Genomic DNA, 6,287 nt, shown 5'->3' on the forward strand with positions numbered 1-6,287 from the left:
TATTAATGCGGAAGCCTGTTTCACTCTTTTAAAGGACGCTCTCTGTTGTTGCACCATACAAGTGTAATCAGGGAAAATTTGGACGGTGTGGTTATCAAAAGTGGGGTCACCATCTCGACGAGCGGTACAGTCGCGATCCCTGTAGTTTAGGACCTTTGCAATGAGTGCGCGAGGCGGGGCTCCCACCGGGGGTGTCTGCATAAGGGCACAAGGTGCACATTCAATCACAAAGATAGCGGACAATTCAGCCACAAGGAGTGCAGTTTTGATCTACTTTTTAAGAAAGAGTTCCAGAGCCCCACTCTCCGCTCCTTCCAGAAATCTAACAAAACAAAGAATAAATCTCCTGGAGCCGCCCTCGCGTCCTCTACTCTACAGTTCAGAGCCGCTGATTTAGCGGACAAATCAGTGAGGGCTGCCTTCAGGGCAGAGACCTCACCCTGCAATTCAGTCACAGTCCGTTCAGTGGCAAGGGACCTTTTGGCAACTCGCAGGAGGCCGACATCCAGGGACACTGCGTCCCTATTGGTTTGGACAGCTGCACTTAAATGCTCTATAGCTGCGAATATTAGAGCTCCTAAGGGGTCCGAGTTCAATTTCCCGCTCTCACTTGGGGGATCCGTCCTCAGTGCACACCCCTGTGCCGTGTATTGATCCATCTTTGTTTGTTATGCGCACCTCTGCGTTCTTTCCTTGCCAATGGTGATGCACCCCAGACCGTGGGGCAAACGTTTTTATAATAGGTGTGCTGGGTGTGGATAACCGCCATTCCCACGCCACTCTGTGGTGCAGAGGTGGGCCCTGTGTCAAGGGAGCCCACCTCATGTTAGTAAACCAGAGCCTAGCATAGCCCGCTGCAATGACCCACCAAGGAGCAGTTTGTATCCCCCACAATCCGCTCGGGACAACAGCAGGTAATTATGGGATGAATCCCTTTTGTAGTTAAGTGTAACTAGGAGCGCCCAAAGAGTGTCAAATGAATATGGGAGAGAGGTTCAGGAATGTATGACGTTACAACGCATACATTTGCAACGCATGCCTTTACAACGCAGTTTTTACATCGCAATATCCTTTACAACGCGTACATTTACATAGCATGCCATTACAACAAATTTTTCAAACTACATTTCCAATGCATTCCATTACATTGCATTTAAGGTAAGTGTTGGATAGTGTAGGGGTCAAAATTACTATTCTAACTCCAGGGGGTGCAACATTAGGGTAAGCGTTGAATAGTGTAGGGGTAAAAATTACTATTCTAACTCCAGGGGGTGCAACAGTAGGGTAAGTGTTGGATAGTGTACGGATACTATGCGTTACAATGGTATGCGTTGTAATGACATGCCATGTAATTCCTGTGTTGTAGTGACATGCGTTGTAGCGTCATGCATTGTAATGACATGCAGTGTAATGCCTGGGTTATAGTGACATGCATTGTAAGGGATGTTGCGATGTAATGACTGCATTGTAAATGTAGTGCGATGTAATGGCTGCATTGTAAAGGATGTTTCCCGCAGTCCAGTCAGGGGGCCAAGCAAGACGGGGGCAGCAGCAGCCACTTAATGGCCCAAGCGAGTTCCCAGTACTATTTGCTCCTTATGTGTGCCACACAAGTCACCTGGTGTAAAAACAAGTACCCCACCATCAGCCATTACATCCCCTCTACAGTCACAATCACCCTCGGGGCACAAATTAGGGATCCACAAATGAGGGGGCCTAGCAACTACTAGGCCAAGTGCAAGGTGTGCGCCAGGGTGCTTCCGTTGAGCTGTTCCCCACACCAGCACACGCAGGCCGCCTGCGTCACGGCCACATCAGCAGAGAAGTTTAGTGGGACTGGGGATTCCTCCCCAGGTGAAGGCCGCTCCACAACGTGCCCCGTGGTCTGCAAGAGTTTCAGGCCAGGGTCGGATTGGTAGGGCGGGAACTCGGGTAATGGCCGAGGGGCCCGTATCCGAGTTAACAGCTGTGGGCTGCTTTTTTTGGCAACCTGGGTGCTGATTTGGGCGGTATCCGTCCTTTTCGGATGCCACCAGCGGCTCAGTTGGAGCCTGAGTGGCCTTTCTGGTGGCAGATGGGCGTCCATTACATCACTTTTATCAAGGGGCAGAGGTGTCACTCCTTTTCTCTCGCTGGGCCTGCCCATTAATGTATGCAGATTGAGCGGAGACCTGAGCGGAAGTGGTCTCACTTGTATTAAGGTGTGTTTACCAGTGTGAAGTAATCCGTGCTTTTTTTTTTATCTAAGTGAAGTTAAGTAAACTTGCCTCTGTCTGAGGCCCCCCCCCATTCTTTTCCTAAAACGTTGCCTAAGCATTGTTTTGCAGAATGGCAATATGCAAATAAGGGCCACTTTTTTTAGTGTTTTTTAGTTTTTTGATCCCAGGCCAGTGCGGTAGAATGCTGGCCCGAGGGGAAAGTAAGGTCGCAGACCAGTCTTCTCTTGGGGTGTTCATGCAAGAGGACAAGCTGTTGGGGGTCAAGGGGTTGGTCGATGGGGGGGATTAGGGTGGGGATATAAGAGGGGGAAGGGTGGAGGGCTCTTCCTCTTCCTGCACCTGGCACCATGGGGGAGGGTTGTGAGAAATTTAGAGAGCGTTAGGAAATTTAGGCCTAGGTAACTTTAATGCGCCTAATCTGACGACTGGTGGGGGTAGATCAGCTTGTTACATAGAATCCAAGTATAGCGTGTCGTCCTTACCAGTGCGGAGCAGCAGAAATGGCGGATCCTGATGCAGAAACCGTCCGGACCTCACTGAGGGGGCTGGGCCAGATGGGGCGTGAGGACCTCCTGCGGCCCAATGTGCTCGACCAAGCATGGGTCGGCATGGTCAGTATCCCGCGGTCCGAGTATACCGGAGTTGCGGCTGCGGTGGTCGCATGCCTTGAAGAGCCACCACCGGAAAGAAAAGGTATGTTTGGCAGAGTACGGGGCCAGCCAAGAAGGAGGCCACGAAGCGCGGGGGCGGCGTCGGAGCCTACCTGCGCATTCGTTAGGAGCCGCTGCCACTCTGGGCCTGGCAAGGCAGGAGGAGAGGCAGCAGGGGGGCCTTCCAGTGCCGCAACATGATCCTGCTGATATGGCAGCCGGACTGAGTGCGAGTCGGGGGGGACGGGCCCTGTAGATCCAGCCCAGCAGTACACTGGGGCCGGTGAGAGGCCAGAAACAGGCCTACCCAGAGGAGGGGAAAGGGGGTCCTGGGAGATGGGCAGGCCCTGTACATAGCAGGAATAGGCAGAAGCCCTGAGGAGGAGGCCCGGCAGTGGGATGAGACTCCCATGAACCTCACGTGGAGGCCAGCACTTGGTGTCCCCCAGCCCACTAAGAATAAGGCCAAAAAGGGGGGGGGCTGTGAGCATTACCCTAGCAAAAGCCGGGGTAAGGGAAGTGGGCAGCAGGGGCAAAGCACCCCACCCATACTCCCCAGATGGGCAGGGCTGAACCTTGAAGAGAAAATCAAGAAACAACGCCTGATCATCCAGGAGTTTGAGCAGAGGTGAGAGACCATGTGCACAGCCAAGGAGGGTAGGGGTTTTGAACCCTGGGAGGAAGGGCTGCCTACCCCCACTAAGGATGAGGAAGCAAGGGCAGAGCAGGACGCCGGGCTAGGAGGTACCAAGGGCAAGTGGATATGGGTAGAAGAGGAGAGTCACACGAAGATAGGGACAGGGACAGCCGAGATGGAGGAGAGACCGGGTGGTGCTGGGGCCTCCTCAGTTGGAGCAGCCAGGGGGGCACAAACCGGCAAAGGAGGCTGGTAGAATCAAGGGGGCACCGGTGGGGCGCAAACCGGCCTAGAGATGCTGGCAAAAAGCAGCAGTGGGGTCTGAGGCGGCCTACCCTCCATCAAGGGATCGGGTGCCGTTGGCGGTTCCAGAGGATCGCATTGATGTGTCTGGAAAGAAAGGAAAAGGGCAGAAGAAAGCGGTGCATGAAGTGATGTGGGCGCCTGCAGAGGTTGAGTTGGAGTTGCAGTTAGACTATGGTGATGAGAGTGATGAGCTGGAAGAAGGCGAAGTGTGAGATGAGGATGAGTTGACGTTTGGGGCAGCTGGTGCTTCGGGGAAGGCAACCAGAAGGTTTGGTGTTTTGCAGGAGGCAAGTGCGCCCACAGGCAAGACGAAGACAGTCAGTCGGAAGAAGACCTGCAACAAGGGCAAGGACAAAGAGACACAAGCAAACCTATCAGGTGAGGGTGACTGGTGGGCTGCTTGGGATGGAGGGCCGAATGGGGACGGAAAAAAGCCTGTCGATCGGTGGATGCTAGGGATGAATCTGTGAGGGACACAAGGGTGCCAGCAGGTGAGACAGCGGCACCTGTGGCAGGGGCAAAGGTAAATGGGGCAAAACGATTGGTTGGCGTGAGTGTTCAGACAGACAAAGTAGAAGGGACTGAGGGGAAAGAGGAAAAAGTGGATGATAAACATCACAAAAAACTTCCCTACATGAGTTTGGCAATGCGTCTAGGGTCACACCTATTGGACAAAAAGAGAAGCATGATATGGAGGCATGAATACGTGGATGTCTTTAAGCTTCTACATATGGAGATTCAGGTAAAGGAATGGTCAAAAGAAGAGTGGGAGCTAACGTGGAGGCACAGGGTGCCCATTAACATGGAGAACTGGACCTCAGCGTTTCTCCTATATGCTAGAACTTATTGTGAAAGCACCTTGACAGGGCCATAGGATTGTTAAAATACATGGACATCATCCGAAAGGCACAGATGCATTTCTGAGAGTTTGCCTGGCTGAGCTACGAGGAGGAGTTTAGGGCTCGAATCAACATTAATCCTGATAAGCCATGGGGTGAGGTAGACCAAGAATTGTGGATGAAATGGATGTCATCCACTCAGTCCTCAGCATCCACATATACAGCCAGTGGCCTGCCAGTGACGTACTGGTCCTTTCCGGCGCATCCGGCCCAGACCGGGGTGGGAGAGGCTACTGGTAGCGCAGGTAGTGTAGGTCTAACACCAAAGCAAGGGGGCAATACCACAGGAGCCTGTTGGAATTACAACAAGGGTTTCTGTTCAAGACACCCCTACAAATTTAAACATGAGTGCTCCAATTGCCGGAGGCTTCACCGGCTCACACAGGGCTTTACCCTGGCCATGGCGTCCAAACAATGGAGGGCCACTAAGGGCAGGGGACAGTCTGGCCAAAGGGCTCCTAACCCAGTTAGGATCGAGGCCGTGAGCCCGTGGTTCTCAATATACCCTGACAATGATATCAATGGAGATTTACTGAATGTTTTCGTGTGGGATACCAAGGTCCCAGAGAAAGGCGGTGGGCGGAGAATTTGAAGTCAGCCAGAGAGCTGACGGAGGTGTTAGCAGCAAAATTGAGGAAAGAAGTTGAGGAAGGAAGAATAGCGGGCCCATTGGAAAGTTGGCCGGTAGAGGGCCTGATTATATCACCGCTAGGAGTGGTCCCTAAGAAAGACCCTGGCGAGTACAGGATGATCCATCATGTATCCCGGCACGAAGGGAGGTCAGTCAATGACTTCATTGCAGAGGAGGACTCAAGGGTGCTGTATGCGTCAGTGGACAATGCGATCCGCATAGTGAGAATGTGTGGGCAAGGAGCAGAGATGGCTAAATGTGACGTGAAGTCAGCCTCTCGCTTACTGCCTATATATCCTGCTAATTTTTCGTTGCTGGGGATGCAGATTCGGGGGAGCCATCTTTGTAGAAAAGGTCTTGCCAAAGGGCTGCGCTATTTCTTGTGCGCAGTTTGAAATGTTCAGCAAGTTCCTACAGTGGGTTTTCATGAGGGAAAAGAAGATTGACTTGCGGACGGTTGAACAACTCATGGGTTTCTTGAATTTTGCTTGCCGGGTGGGGAGAGCTGGGAGAACATTTTACCGACGCCTTGGCATGGCCATGTCTGGGGCGGTGCTACCACAGCACAGAGTCAGGATTTCGGTGGGAGTCAGGGCGGATTTGAGGGTATGGCAGGCGTTTTTGACAGACTTTAATGGAGTGGCCTTGGACTTGTAGAAGACAGGACAATCTGGGAGGTCCAAATTTTGTCTGATGCAGCAGGGGCCTCTAGTTTTTGTGTTTTCTGGGATGGGCTATGGTGTGCCGAGCAATGGCCGGGCCACTGGTTGAAGCAAGGGAGTAGCATAGCTTTCCTGGAATTTTTCCATTGCTGGTTGCATTGGCGGTGTGGGGCCCAGAATTTCAGAATAGGTTGGTGCTGTTCCATGTAGATAACATGACGGTGGTGGAGCTAGTGAACAAACAGAAAGCAATGGTCTGAGGGTTTTGCGACTGCTGCGGAGT

Source organism: Lissotriton helveticus, chromosome 5_1, assembly GCF_964261635.1.
Source record: "Lissotriton helveticus chromosome 5_1, aLisHel1.1, whole genome shotgun sequence".
Taxonomy (NCBI): Eukaryota; Metazoa; Chordata; class Amphibia; order Caudata; family Salamandridae; genus Lissotriton; species Lissotriton helveticus.